The 16489-nt window shown below is 36.5% G+C and overlaps 1 protein-coding gene and 1 long non-coding RNA gene across 6 annotated transcripts in view; one reads left to right on the top strand and one right to left on the bottom strand.

Moving 5' to 3' along the window:
* The window catches only part of LOC135419504 (uncharacterized), a 280805-nt gene that overhangs the window by 108771 nt on the left and 155545 nt on the right, over nt 1-16489 (bottom strand). The window lies entirely within an intron of this gene.
* Nucleotides 896-3426, top strand: LOC135419296 (uncharacterized). Its single transcript, XR_010432911.1, has 3 exons — nt 896-1097; nt 2455-2610; nt 3161-3426. It is a non-coding gene; the product is annotated as an uncharacterized LOC135419296 (long non-coding RNA).

The raw sequence follows: 16489 nt of genomic DNA, 5'->3' as shown, positions 1-16489 counted from the left end.
TCTAAGTCCACCCACCACATCAACTCCTTCTGTTCCTCTTGGAGGACAACGGTGAGATCTCTACATTGGTTTAATGTATCACAGATGTGGCACGTATCCAGATTTTGGAGCTAAAAAACAAATACTTAACCAATTTTTGCCATTTCTCCTCCGGAACCTACAGTTGTGAACATATTTTTCATATTTTTTTTTCAGCGTTTCTGAGAAGTACCATAATTACGCCACCTAGAAAACTGCATCTTGAATTTACCCACAGCAATAAAACCAGAGTGGCAGCAATGCCATCATTTTCAAATGCCTCTGTCTTGACCTAAGAGTAGGAGGATATGGTCTTTGTCAGGTCAATACTTGACCTGTTTGTGAATCTCAGCAGGAGACCACAGCAGTGGCCATTGAGAGGATGATTTCAGGTGCAAACATCTGCCTGGTTTACACTAATACAGTGTATTTCACAACGAGGAAATGATGATTTTTTGGGTAGTCAGAACAATAAGGTACAAAGCAAGACAACATTTTTAGGAGTTCTGTTTTTCTGATTTCATTTAGCAGACAACACCCATGTTGCGTGGAGAGTTTGACAAACTACAAACAAAATAATCTATCTGCACTCCTTACACTACCTCTGTTGGAAGAATTACGTTCAATAAAAGTGTTGAAAAGCAGCTAGAGGTGTCAAAAACATTTACAGGCTAAACAGATCCCAGCTCAGATAACTCCATTTCAAATAATCTAAATTCATCCCCATTATCACTTAAGTGAGCATTACGGCTGTTAGCAAACCCTACACAAATATTCAGATTTTTGTTTTTCCTGTCATGCTGAAGGTTATCTCCCCAGCTGCTCTGAAGAATCAGGTGACAACCATTTCCCATGATGCTTTAAGGGCTGTCAAACTGTCCATCAAACTGTCACCTGACCAATCGTTCCCATGGTTCTTTTAGACTTCTAGTATGATAAATTGAAAGGCACTATTATCTGCCTGTTGTGAAGAGGAACTGCTTAGGCTTTGATAAGATATCACTAGTCCCAGGTGAGAGGAGGCTGACAGCACATCAAGACAAGAAAACACATGGAAACAGTGAACACAGGAGCAAAAGGTTTACAAACATCTGTTGTCATTATTTATTACCCCTTTCCTTGGTTTTAGCTCTACCCTTGTTCCATGTCAGTTTAAAAAGAAAGACTTCCTTCTCAGCCAATCTTAACTGCTGCTATTTTTAAACCAGTTAGTTGTAGAATGAGAAATGTTTTAAATATGAAAGATATCTTTAATAAAAGGTTGCATTAGCTACCTTTTCTGATATATGTTGCTTTTACCATCATTATGTTTGAAGTTTTATATGATTCTCATGGTGCAGTTATGTCATAAAAAACTGAGAAACTCTGTAAGATATGAAGACTTTTTAAGTTATTCTTTCACTGATATCTTGAGGCCAATTCACAGTTTTGCTAACATTTCAGATCTGTCCTTATACAAGTATCCAAAATTAGCTGAAGATACCTCAGAGCCAAAACAATATGTTGTTATTTACTGTGTGTTAATAAAAAGAAGCTGGTTGCTAACATCACCACCTTGTGTACAAATATTTGTTTGCATGCAGTTTTAAATGATTTAAGGCAGTGCTGTGATTTCCTTAAACAGCACTACAAAACCTCAGTCGCATGAAAGAATATTTAAATAATTTTATCATTAAAATCAAAAATATTTGAGCCCTTCAGGCTCATTTAATTGTAACCTTATGGTCATCTGAGTTAAGATTGACAGCAAGGTCTTGTACCCTGTGGACAACCCGATTCACTGGAGTAAACAGTCAAAAATCCACAAACTACTAATAGAGGTAAAGTTATTAATTAATGTATGTTCAGCTAATTTCTAAAGTCTCTTTTGAGAAATGCTAGATTGTTACATTTTGAGATATCTCCAACTTCCTCACATTTTAAACATACACCTGATTTTAAAAGTGGAAACTCGGTTCACCCATGGTTACAAAGCACCCCTGATCAATAAGCACAATAACATACTCCCTTCATGAGCCAGGTGAAAAAGGAACAGCTATAGTAACCAATGAACTCCATAATATCAAGCTGATTTGGACAGGATGGTTTCTTCTATCCCTTTTCATGTAGAAAATAAGTTAGTGTCAAGTGTGGTAGCCAGAGGGGAAAAACAAGAATGAAATAACAGGGCATTTTCCCACTCTCAAATGAAAAATTCTACCGAGCTAAAATATTCTCTCGGTTATTGCTGACCTGCCAGCACACACAGTGGAGCCCTCTGGGCACTTTTCAATAAGAAAAGCACATGGTTCCTTTCTCTAGGTCGTTATAATGGAAAGACATAGGAATATTGAAAAGAAAGAGACAAAATACAGAGTGGTTGAGGTGGTAGCTGACTATTTGGATAATCATGTTATATTAAACCCATATTTGTCCTGTTTTCTCTAATCTTTGAAGGAAGAAGCACAAGTACAGAGGGGGAAGGGACTCTTCACATAGTATCAGGACTAAAGTATTTCGTGTATAGACGCTGGGGAGAAGAAGCTGCACTCTGCATATGAGAAACTGATGGGCAAACAAGTGGATGTGATTGGAAAACAGCAGTTAAAAAGGGTAAGGCACAGTCATACAGGACTCAGCACATGGACAGGAAGCTTCAAGGTGGTGTGGGACAAAGCTATGAAGGGTTTCAAAGATAGGCACAACTGGATGATCTTAAAAGTTGGTTTGCACAGACAGGTAAGACTTCAGGTTAAGTGCTGACATGTCCAGGAGCTCCACTGAGGAAGAAGCTAAAAATGAACACTACAATATTTTGGTACTACTCTCAGTACTGCCTTTCTCTTACTGCAGTAAGAGAAACTCTCTGTCAGAGGCAGAAAGTCTTCTGCAAATAGAACATTTTAAATTACTTAGATAATGTTAAAGTCAGGCTTAAATTGTGGGACTGTAAAATACTATGGCCACTGGAGTTATAGATTTTTCTCCACTGATCATTTAGAGTTTGAAGACAGGAAGTAAACATATGGCATACACAATCCTACAGCTTTGTAATAATTAATTATGCTTACAGTGAAGAGTTATTAAAGGATATAATCCGCAGTTCTTTCTTAATAGCTTGGTTATACCTTGCTTACAGCTTGTTGCATTTACCTCCTGATAGGGAGTTTTGCCTACACAGACTGTAAATGAAGAACAGGCAGGACTGTGGGAAAGCATCTGATCCTGAGCAGCTCCTTACTCACTGCCTCACCCAGTGAGGAATACTGACAGAGTCCAGTATTCCAGTTCTGCACCTATTAAAATATGCAGCCCTTTGCAGTAGCCAACATATGCTTAATGAACCATGACAAAACCATTATCTAATCTCTGTTCTATATTTTATTTCTACTTTGCACGTTCTGTTAATAAATATAGAAGTGTCACCAATACGATTAAAAATGAAACTGATTTATTCTTCCAATGACAATAATTGCATTTGCCAGCACTGTTGACATAGCACAGATCACTGCCTGATAGCTGTCAGAAAAATGCAAAAGGAAGTTAAAATAGGAGAGAGATGAACAGAGAGAGATAGAAGGGCAAAGAAATCACTGACTGTAATGGTTGAGAAAAGGTTGGCTCAGGTCAGTCTGAGAAACAGGAAGTGTCATAGAAGAGACAGTACTTGATTACAGAAGTTGAGTCTTTTTAAGGTATGAGAAAAGTTCATGGGAAACTCTCTTCAAAGGTCAACCTAAGGAATTTAGGTCACACAGGAATACTCAAATCACTCAATTTCACCAGGAGTTTTCCTAGTCCTGATCTCTGGGTCATTCTGTTGTGTTGAAGGGAGAGGATGCATGGCAGTGGAAATACAGAGCTTTCTCATTGTATTGGTTATACTGTGGCCATCACATGAACCAAAATAGCAGACTTGGATCAACCCCCGGTTTAGGATCCTGTTTCACTGTTTTGTGGTCTAAGATAGTAGAATCTCCTTCTCTTTGGAAGAAAGAGCCCTGCAGCTCACAGTGTCTTTACATGAACTCTCCCACTGCAGTCCCCTACCTGTGCCAGGAGGAGACCAACCATCTCTGTCAGAGGTATTTCACAATGGCTTCAAAGGAATGCAGTGGCTGTAACCAAGGGTACAGACAGCAGCACATTATATCACTGGCTGTAAACTTACAGGATACCAACTGGTCTTTAGTTACCACTTACCCTTTTGTTTTTCTTTTGCAGTAAATGCAAGGTAGATTGCTTATGTCTCTCTGGACAGGAGACTACTTTGACTGAACTCCTGTTTACCACAGATGGTAAAGCCTGGAACATGGTCAGACATCTCAAAGCAGCTGACACACCCTGGTTTGGTATTTCTACTATTTTTTCCCATACCTTATCATATGAACACATTTTTATTGCCACATATCCCTCTGGGTTTACAAAACCTTCTGGGCTTCTGGAAGCCCACATGTGCATCTAGCTTGTGCTAACAGAGTAGAGTATGATGCCAGCCATACCATGGAGGTAGGCCAAAATCTTGCAGGAGAAATGGTAACATCAGTGAAAATATATGAGAATAAGGACTGCCATCCTAAGTAACCTAAAAACCTCAATGTTACTACTTTTGAAAGACTCTCTCCTTTTGGACCTTGGCCCTGCCTATGTGTACAAGTAACTGAATGGAGGCCAATGTAATGGGACTACTCATGCATAAAGCTAGTCACATGCATTAACGCTGGCAGGAACAAGGACTTTCTTTTCATACTTACACTAGAGGATAGTAAAAGAAATGCTGCTCAAAGAAATCCATCAACTAATTCAAACTCTAAGCTAGCTACTTCAGAACCTAGTACAATGGCCACACTCAATGAGTCCATTGAAGACCTGGAGACGAAGTAAAAACAGGTTTCTTTTTGAAGAACATTACGAGATCAATACAGTGCCGTGGATATTAGGAAAAGTCACTTTAATAAAAAGGAAATTGCACATAATGTAACAAAACAATTGCTATTTGGAAGGCCCTGAAAAAATGGAACAATGTAATATGATATTTCTTAACTTCATTTCCCATCCATTGGAGAAATCATAACAATGAAGTTTTCTACATAAGCAACTTTATGAGCTGAAAGAAGAGAATGTATAATTCCTTTCCATGGACTAAGCCAAAAGAAATGAAGAAAAAAATTGATTCTTCTCTGTTAGCCTCCTGTGTAAAATTTTTCTCCTTATCATCTCATCTAGTCATATCTTTCTGCAGTTTGAATTACCCTCTTTTCCTCAATCTGGTAAGGCAGTGAAAGGATGTTTGTTCTGCTAATTAACTTTATTACCCTGATAACTCCCTGCAGCCTTTGACGAAAACAATTACCGTTCCTCCTTTTTTTTTCCCCACTGGCAAAAAAAAAAAAAAGGAAAAAAAAAAAAAGAAAAAAAAAAGTCGACTATTAATTAGAAACGAGGCCCCGGTCCCTGCCATGTTAGCCTGCCACGTTCTCAGACCCTCGAGCGGGATAGCATTACATTGTCAGTAGTAATTTAGCTCTCATCTGTCTCTGCTAATTATTGTCACATTCATCAAATTCATCAACAAAAGTGCTCTCAGAAGGATTGCATATTTGCAGTTAATACAGCATAAACTGGTATTACCCATCACCACATTTGTGATGATGAGAGGGACACAACTTATTCATCCCTAATTAGAGCAAGCTGGGTAATTAATTATACATTCCGCCTTATTACTTCTGAGTTCCCAGATATTGTTTGTCTAAAAAGGGGGAGAGAGAGGAAGAGAGAGAAGCCTGAAAATTAAAAAAAAAAAAAAAAAAAGGGAAAAAAAAAGAAGGGGGGAGAGAGAGAGGAGAGAGAGAGAAATGTGTGATGTGTTTTGTCACATGTGCTATGCCATAATTCCCACCTGACAAACTAGCTGAATCAGTAGAAAATTGCAAGTTGTCAGCAGCAGAATAAACTGCTGTAATAGCTGATTAATGATCAACACCTGTGACAGGTGCTACACGGGACTGTAAACTTGGTGTGATTAACAGTCACCGGACGAATAAATATTAGTGACAGTCAGTGGAGAGCGAGTTTGTGTGTTTTAACAAATCTCGCACATTACAGTTATTGATATTTCCAGTGTAGGCACTTTCTTTTTGGTAATTATCTGACAACACTGGAAGAGTGTTTTAATCTAGTATGTTTGTTTCTCTTCTGTGCATTCAGAGTTCAAAATGGTGTTTCAATGAGATGACCTAGTAGAGTTCAAAACTGCAGGCAAATTTAGAATAGTCACAAATACTTTGTTCCATGTCCAGCTCATAGCAGCACTCCCAAATATTCTTCCAAGGTACTTAAATATACACTTACACGAGCCTACATTGATAAAAACATAAATATTATATAAATATACATATATATTTATAGAGATACAATTTCAAAGCCTGTAATTCCAAAAATCAACTCTTGAAAGTTTTGTTTCTTATGTCAGTGGTTATGACATATACCTGACTGCTATGGGAAATAAGAATTTCTTTCATTCCACCATCAAAGATGCATGAATCTCTTCTGAAGGACAACTTCATTCTCATTAATTTAGACTTACAAAATTCCTGTAATAATGGGGCATGAAGGTTATCCATTTAAGTGATTGCTCTATGCTCAGCACAGTAGTATCTAATAGATTCCCAGACAGATATAGAGAGCTATATCAGGATATTCTTTGGATAGCATAAACTACATTTTTCATCCTCGTGCATGGTTACAGATATGCTGATTAGGTAAAATACATATTCTTATACAAAAAGGCATACATTAGAAAGTGAAAAGACTCAGAGATGCTAGTAAACACAGATTTTGCCACCAATTCAATGTTATTCTCAAACTCTAAACATGATATAATGTCACTGCCTTCTTCTAACAAGTCCTTTACCAGGCCAAATAAAAATAAAACAAATCACAAGTAATGATTTCAGAGTTTCCCAGGTACATGTGAAAGAATCCAGTAGTTGGTCATCTATACCTAATACATCATTCTGTCCACATGACAGCTTAGCTATGTTAAGCACTAAGATTGGTCTGTTAGAAAAATAAAGCTCACTAGTTTCCTCAGAACAACTTCTGGATATAGCCAGAAGTAATTAAATAATTGTCATTAAATACATCCTAAATGCAAAGATTTATCTGTATCATGTAGCACATCAGAAAACATGAGAAGGAAAAAAAAGGCAAAGAAACTACTGTTCATGTCAGTTCCTGGAGGGAAATAACAACATATATCCTTGCCTACAGCACAAAATATTCCAGCCATTTGAACCTTTAATGGAAACCCCTGAACACATGGAACTGGCCTGTTGCTTCTCCTACCAGACTCACAGCCATACATCCATATCAACCAACAGAATGGTTTTTTCCACTCCCACATTTTATAATAACAGCAGAAAAAAAGGGTTTCATTTCTTGGTCTAATCGATTTCAAACCTGCTTTTAAGCATAAAATGTTCCACAAGCTCTTCTTTCAGGTGCAGATGACTGTGGGGAAGGGCTTCATAAAAGGGTGGCATTTAGCTCACCTGAGAACCTCCCAGTATGAAACAATTTCCTGTGAACTTCTCAGTCATCCTTATTGAAATAAGGACAGTGGAGGAACTTAAGGAGAAAGCAACATGAGTAGTAGCTCCATAAGCCCCAAACTTGAATAACAGTTTAAATACATCTAATATTTGTTCTTTAACAACCAAACGAAGATGGGAATAACCTCCAGCCTAAAATTAATGAAAACATAATTTCTATTTTTTTTTTTACCAATGTGTCATTCAATTCCCCATTTTCATTTATTCCTGCACCAGAAATGCAAAAGCCCTGAGCAATCCATTTATAAAAGTGCACAGAGATGAAAATATACCTTGTGGATAACAGTTTGTTAGGTATAATACTTTTGTCTTCTGATTAATCTTCACCGTAGCAAACTGAGACACAGAAGTAATAGCTTGAAAGCTTTATGCAAAACATATGTAAATTTATTATGCTTTAGTACAGATACATCTGAATAGGCAGCAGTGCAGTGAGCCAACAGCCCAGGAAGGAGGCCAACCCCACATCCAGATGCCACTGATAGAGAGACACTGTGTGGCATCAACACTCCCAGCTGCCAGGCTCACTATGCATTTTTTACAGCATTTGACTGTAGCAGAATGAGACCTTGCAAAGCTCTCTACTGATAAATAATAATAACACAGAGAAACAATTTCAGGGACTATAAAAAATCTAACAATAATAAAAAAACCCCTTAAATATTTTCCTACAGGAAGTGGCTAACTACCTGGAAATTGCATTACCACTTTATTGAACCAAGGACAGAGTCAACACAAGGCTCAAAAATTATGCTGAATTTGTTAATAATTTTTAAAGATGATTTTGCATCTTTCAATCCTATATTTAATGTAATTTTATGAAATTTAATCTATTACCAGCTCTATATACAGAAACTTAAATTTATTCTTTAAAATGAAGGATGGATATAAAAGTCAAGTGAAGGGATCAATTTGCTTTAATTTGCATTGCTTTGAAACAATTTTTTATTTCAAAAAAATTATAAAAAGAAAGTAAAATGGAAACTATGAGAAGACAATAGCATAGTGAATTAATCAGGTCTGAGACTAGGAGAAGAGGAATTACTCATTCCTCTGTAAATTACAAACCTTGTCATTAGTTTTCACTTAATATGTTGCAAATCTGATTTAGCAAGTAATTCTCCTCCATTCTTTTAAGTAGAATAAGATAAAAAAAAAAAAAAAAGCGAATTTTACCAGGAAATCAACCATTGATGAATTATCTGACTCAATTTAAATACAATGAATTTGAGATTACAACTCAATATCACTGTAAATCATACTGTTCAGTCTATGAATCAATCACAAATAGGCTTCAAGACAGATATGCCTTTGTTTTGCAACAGTTCACCAAAACTTTTAGAGTAGCAAATTTCATAATAGAATTTCAGATTATTCACTGCTCTGAAGAACATATGTTAGCAAATTTCACACAGAATGTGTGTCTGAAATAAAACCACTGAATTCAAAAGCAAATCTTTTCTTATCTTGTAAGTCACATGAGAGCAACAAAGAATTACCAAAAAAAATTGCAGTCAATTGCAGATGATCTTGACCAAGATCTACAGTATTTGGAAACTGCTCTCCTTCCATTCATTCCCAAATGTGAGGAAAAACATTTGTCAGAGAAGGCTGGTGTCACAAATCTTAGAAATCTGTTAGAAATCCTTCTCGCTTTCCACATCTATTTTCATAGCTATTTGCAGCACAAGAGAGCGAGGACAACTGGCATAAAATCAGAACAGGAGGAACAAGCATAGCTCTCATTCTCTTCTGTTCATGTCACCATCTTTACCACTTTAAAAATGAAATAAAAATTACTGATCATTGAACTGTATTGTGGGACATCTTAGCTTTTTGCACTTGTTCCTACACTGTTAACTATGTAATTTTACCAGCATATCAGCATCACATACGCATAAGACTTGCAAGATATTAACTTGATTCCTTTGTACAACTCCTTTTCAGGAGTCATTTGCAGAGCATCTGCATCCTCTAAAGGAAAAAAATCCCATGCAATTCACCTGATGAAGATAGAAAATTATAATTACAGACCATCCAACAATTTTGATAATTTCAGCAAGACAGCTTGCTACAAACCATGTCTTTTAGTTTACAAAATGCTACAGAGCTGTTTCTGTGGTGCTGAACTGCACAGGAGGAATCAGGAAGAAAACCCAGCAGTTTTGGTACAGGCTCTCCTGTACCCAAGACTTTACTGATACTCCTTAGGGGTGAAACCTCTGGGAGGTGGGAACCCACTGCTCTGCTTCACTGTCAATAGCAGCCTTTTAAGTTACATGTGCACGTAGAGGGTCATACCTTCTGTTTCTGAGAAAATGTGAATGAGTGGATACACCCAAACTCCACAGAAAGTAAACACTGCAGGAATACATGATGCCACTGGGAAAAGGTAGCCAAGGGAATACCTCTGGGGCAGAAACTTTACCAAACTTCTGTATTTGTCAGATGGCTGCCTACTTTATCTACAGAACTCCTGAGAATCTTAAACTTCTTGAACAACCTACTATTTTCCATCTCAAGAGTGATATTCTTTCCACAAAGGAATAAATATCTAGGAAGCTAATAGCATTTTTTCCCATTTGTGATTTTTCCATAAGAAAGGATGTTTCCATATATGCTAATGTCCAACTTAAGGACTCCTAACTAATTCAAGTTAAGAGAGGAAGTCCAATATATTATCTAATTTTGAATGAGTGGTCATTCCCAAGACAAAATCAGATTTTAGCATGTTTTAGTATTTTTCTATATCTTTTCCATCTGCACATACAGGAACGTTGCCTATAAACCTTTGACGTTGAACCAAGGAAAGATTTTTAAACAGAAGGATCAGCATTTCCCCCAGATGTCCTTATTAAAGAGATGCAAATACATTTTCTTTAACAGCAGCATTAATTGCTCTACAAGCTTCAATACAAGTGTCATCACTGATGGATCATTTAAAAAGAGACTTGCACACACGAAATGCTCATCGATGGAGTCAGCAGTTCAACACATGAAATGATACATGAGAAATGGTACAGCAGACACGACATGGCACTGGCAAAATTCCTGGTGACTCTATGCAGGATTATTAAAATGGCAACTGCACGTCTCACATTGTGAAAAACACAGGAAACAGTAAGTGACCAAAACCTAATCTTAGTTACACCAACATGCCCTGGAATAATGCCACTGGAATAATTCAGTGAATTATTCTGGATTTTCATCCACACGTCTAGTGCTCTTCTCCTAAGCAGTAAAGAGCCCAAGGAAACAAACATCAACCTCCATATGATAAATACTCCCCAAATGATACTTCTTTATAATTCTTCAAACAACTTCATTTTCTCAAAACCAGGATGAGAAAAGCATTGTTGATGAAATGGGTTTTCCAGAAGTGAGTCATGTTGAACACTGCAGGAAAAAGTCATCTGGGAGAATGACTAATGCTTTGAAAAACTAACTTAACAAATATTGATTATACTACCCTTTTTAGGAAACAATATTTTTATGAAAATGAGTATATGAATCAATGGAAGCTGAGAAAACCAAAATAAAATAGTATTTATCTGCCATATGGTTGGTGTTTATGTTTAGATGACAACATATAAACATCAGACAAAATCAAACTGCAAATTGAAAAAGGCCCTCTAATAAATCAGGAAGATGGATCAGGCAAAAATATAGGCTTTTGCTATTTTAAAGCATGTTCTTCACCTATTCTCCTGACCACAGCACCTGCTTAGAACAACAACATTTATATATACATAAATGTAAAAAAAAATTAAAAAGATTCTATGCATGCCTGCACATTTACGCGCTTGTTTCGCTCCCCACCACTATTCTTTGCCATTAATTCTTTTTTTTTCCACTTAATTAAACTGTAAACTAAGCAGGATAAATGTTCTCATTACATGTTTCTTGAATAAGTAGCACTTGGATTTCATTTTGACCAAGGATTTCTCAAAACTTTGTTGTATAATAATATAAGGATGTGGGTGCAGTATTAAATAGTTTCTCTAATACATGTCCAGCATTAGATTTTAACTTCATTTACAATCACACTATAAAAAGAAAACATGCCAAAGAAATCAAAAAACTAATGTTGCTTAGATTATAATTAGACTTAACCAATTACTAACTATTTGTTTTAAAATCACTAATATATGTAAAACACAGAAAGTTAAACAAATCCCAACCCATATTTTGATGGCTATAACCTCTTAGCATTGAGACTTATAAAACTTTGCAAATATTAGGAGCCAATTTGGGTCCACAAGTTGTACAGGAACACAAGAAGCCTGAGAGAAGATGCAAAGAAACAGGACATAACAGGGAAGGTGGTCCCTGAGCCGGTCCTTGCACTGCTCTGGCCAGGGAGGTGATGGATAGGGAAGGATCAGACACCCCTTAGACAATTCTGCACAGAAACCATTGTTTATTCAAAGAGAAATACATTTCTTCTGTCACTTGAGGCACTTCAAGCCCTCTATGTATCCTCGGTATTTCAGAAACATAGTGGGTTACAAACACATTTTGGACTGCATTTCACTGAATGCTTAATGTGAACTGCCTTCACTTTCATCAAAACTCTTTTTAAGGTTGCCACAATCATTAACATCACATTTTAAACATACTGCTGGAACGGGTTTACAGGATTTAAAGGAAAGGTTTTTTAATACTGTTTAAGGATAGTTTACCTAACAAAATATTAGCAGTAAAACTTTGGTAGAAAAAAGCATTCAATTTTAGTAGAATACAAAAATTCAAATGCCATATATTTTAATAAATTACTAAACACCTTAAGATGTCTTGGAATGTTTAAGAGAAAATATAGATCCAAAAATGAGATCCATTTAAACCTCATTAAAAAACAAAACAAACAAACAAACAAAAACCTGTTGGCATTATTGCATTCTCTATTTTCTGAATAACTTCCAAACAATCACGCTAAATTTTGTTAGAACATTTTTTAATAGCTTTTGAAATTGAGTATTTGTTTTGAAAGTAGACATAGCTGTGGTTTAAATCAACTGTACCCAACACATGCTTTGCAAGCATCACATAAAGTTGTCTTTTCTGACTGTAAGTCCAAGCAACAGTTTCCAATTGCATTATTCCTTGACTTACTAAAGACCAAAACTAAAATGTGAGTAACAAGGTTCAGCTGAGAGATACATAAGAAGTCATCCAAATCTCACCTATATCACTATTTTCCTCTACCCAAACAAATTCCAATTTTTCCTCATAAAAGAACACGGTCATAGGAAGTTTATAATGATACTTAAAAGCAAATGAATGAATGACTAGCAGCAGCTTCTTATACTCTAGGACTCCTAGAAGAAAAGTCAACCTCCTGGGACCCTGTGAATAGCCACAATCGTGGAGCACCTGGGGACAGGCACAAACACCAGTGAAACCAAAGCCCTCTCCAGACCACCAACCAGCCCGGGCCTGGTTTGGTAAACACCTGCTTCCAGGAAATGAATTTTATTTTTTAAAAAATCTTATTCTCATATAGCACATATTTAACAGACAGATGCTTCAGCTTTGTTGAGATTTCCTGAATATTCCTTATTCATGATAGGAAAACTATAAAGTGTTAAGAGATACCATTGCAGAGGTCAGAAACTCATGGGAATGGGGAAGAAAATGGAGACAGAACTTTTCTATTCTTTTATCTGGAGGGACAGAGCAGGAAGGAAAAGTTCAGATCTGCAGTCAGATTTCCCAAGAATTCAGATATGAATAGACCTAAGGATAATACTGATTGCTATGAAAATTTTATGTCTTAAGGTTACAATTTGGAAAATATGACAACATAATAATGCAAAATAAGTGATTACTTTGAGTCAACTATACCTTTTGCCCACAATAAAAGGGTACAGCAAGACTTATAACTGAAATGATTTTCTATGTGATATAGAGAAATAAGTAAAATGTAACTATATAAGATTTATTTTAGCATTAATTTAATGAGTGTGCTGCTCATGTGTATTCCAGATTAATCTTTAAAACAGTGGGATTGTTTCTCGTTCTCCGATTTTTAGACCACCAATAGTTACACAGAAGCAAGTATATTTTTTCTGCTATTTAAACCTTTAGAAACTTTAGTTATTCTAATATTTAGAATATTTCTAATATTTAATTAGAGTTATTCTAAAAATTGGCACTTAGGTTTTAGTAATATTAATATAAAATTTCTTTGGAATAATTTTACCCTACGATATAAATTAAGCTTAAATTTTTTATTTATTCAGCCAAGCCACTGAATATTTATTCACATTCTAGCTAAAGGAATCAGTAAAAATGTTAAATATAAAATGTATGCAATTTTAAGATGGCATTGTACTTCTGAAACATTTTGGTAAGAATATTAGGAATACCTTTTCCAATGAAGACCTAGCAGTGATGTTTTGAAGAATGACAGTGTGATCAGTCAAGGAATCTGATTTTTGAATTCTTGTCCAAACAAGTCCAATCTACATATCATTATTGCCTTCTAAAAAGGGAATTCAATGGGAGCTATGCCTCTGTAAAAACTGAAGAACTAAGCAGTAGAAGGAACTATTCTAAAACTTTTAAATTTTAATGACATACAGTATTTTTCCAAGGGAACAGAGCCCACAGTTTCTCTCTTTTCCTTATTAAACCAGGTAGAAAAAAAAGCTGATGGGGAGTGGGACACATACATTGACATTATGTTGGTTTAAAAGGTCATTCTGAATGAGGGTTCAGCCCTTGAGCCCCTGAGCAACTGCTGGAGGTGCTGAGTGCACTCATTCTTCAGGAAGCCAAAGGCAGAGGGAGGGGCTGCACAACTCCAAGATCTTTGAAGTCAAAATTCACATCTAGCCCAGATAAAAAATTACATTTATTACATTAATTTTGGTTTGAAACCTTAATTATTTAATTTTCCACTGTGCACAGTGTACAAGTGCAGACAAAATGGCTACATCTTCCCAGTCTTCTCTAAGAAGAAAGAGCACAGAACCAACACGCAGCTCTGGTTTCATAATTTATGTAACCCATAAGACAGGGATACAAGGTGAGGGCCCCCTAGGCCCAGCTATGGCAGACTTTTTTATGAATATCAGTGGCTCATGAATATAAACAGTTACAGGAAAATAAAATTTATAAAACCTAGACCTGGAACAAAAATCTCAGAGATCAACAACTCCGAAAGAATCTAGTGTCACATTCCTAAGAATGTCAGATTAAACTAACATGTGCCAGTCAATATTGGTACACTGTGACCCTTGATGCCTCCTAAGCAAAACTATTAAGTCCAACATTTTCTCCTGTAAGCACTTATCTGTAAGGATGGCTAACATGTCCTCTAAAGCAGATATTGAAACTGATTGGACAATAGGTAGATACCAGACAGGGGCCTGGGGGCCGACCTCTAGAAATAGGGGGAGAAAATCTTAATCTGCAACACAATGCAGCTCTCTTGAAACCCTATCATTTTCACTTCCCATGTGTCTGCTGCCTGACTGTGAATGGATTTGAAAAGGAATGGTTAGTGCTGAAAATTGGATCAGAGCTAACATTCTCTCATTTTTATCAGCAGCTGCCAAAGGTCATCTGACATAATAGCTGATGAATTCAAGCCCAGTGGATTTCATTTGCAATTTTCAATTTACTGAGGCCTCCAAACCCCACAGTGATAAAAGCTTCCCCTATCGTGGCCTGTCACAAACATCAAGAAACTGCACAAACCCACAAGAAAGAAATAGGAGAAAGCTGTGCATCATCACAGTTACAGATAAGGGGAACAGGAAGAAACAGTATCATGTAGAAAGGTGTGGAGCGGCATGTGTGGTTGAGTTTCTAAATGCCAATTGTAATGAAAAGACTATGAAGAGCAATCAAATAACTTCTGCAGAATAACATCATGGTTCCCCTCCCCCCCTTCAGTTTGAAAATTGCCTTCTAATCTCTTGCTTGACATCCTGAAGATAAAAGTGAAAGTGAAAAAACCCTGTTTATTTAGACATGGAAAGTATTGTACCGTTGATATATTTACTGTAGTTTTGATTTACAAATTCATGCTATTAAGAGACCTATTATCAGAGAAACGATGTCAGTGCAAAATAAGAAATGCTTTTGTTCGCTGGCAGATGGACTGTAGATCTTTACTCCTGATCCACAGGGAGCACAAATGAACTCCATGAACTTCAGTCCATGGGTGCTGGAGGTTTCAGAGTCTATTCATCCACATACATACATTCAAAGACTTTTCCATATGTAGAAGTTGACTACTTTTGCCCCAGATCTTTGCCACATCGACATTGCCTGGGATCCTGTTCCAAGTGATCAGAGAAAATAAATAAATAAATTCCAAAGCCCTTCATACTCCAAGAAACATCTTTTGCTGAAAGGCCAAGTAGCTCATATTCTCTGCCTGTCCATGACCACAGGATGAAAGAATATGTATAGATGGAAAAGCTACTGTTTCACATGTAAATGCTGAAAAAAGTATTTCCAGAGCAAAACACCCAATTTCAAAGTACTGATTCAATCCCACAAGCGGCAGCATTTGAGGTTACCATCTACCATGTATATGACTTTATTTTCCACTCTACTACACTTTGCAGTGGCACCAAATCTACTTCCAGTAATATCAACAATAATGCTAAATCAAATAAACAGGAAACACAAATACTGCCAGCTGGAATCCACTCGGACCCAAAGCCAAGGATGCAAATAACTCAAAGACAGTTTCTATGGTGAAAAGCCCTTGGTACAACATAAAATATAAAACCAAAGGAACGCCAAGTACAGAGGCATTATACAGCAAATAATGGCACATCATTCTCTGTTTGGAATAGTTCATCTTGTCTTTCAAAAATTATGAAGATCCAAAAACACTGAATTGCTTATGATGATGGGAT

Source organism: Pseudopipra pipra, chromosome 10, assembly GCF_036250125.1.
Source record: "Pseudopipra pipra isolate bDixPip1 chromosome 10, bDixPip1.hap1, whole genome shotgun sequence".
Taxonomy (NCBI): Eukaryota; Metazoa; Chordata; class Aves; order Passeriformes; family Pipridae; genus Pseudopipra; species Pseudopipra pipra.
Note: the sequence above shows the minus strand (reverse complement) of the source record. Positions and strands in the feature narration are given on the sequence as shown.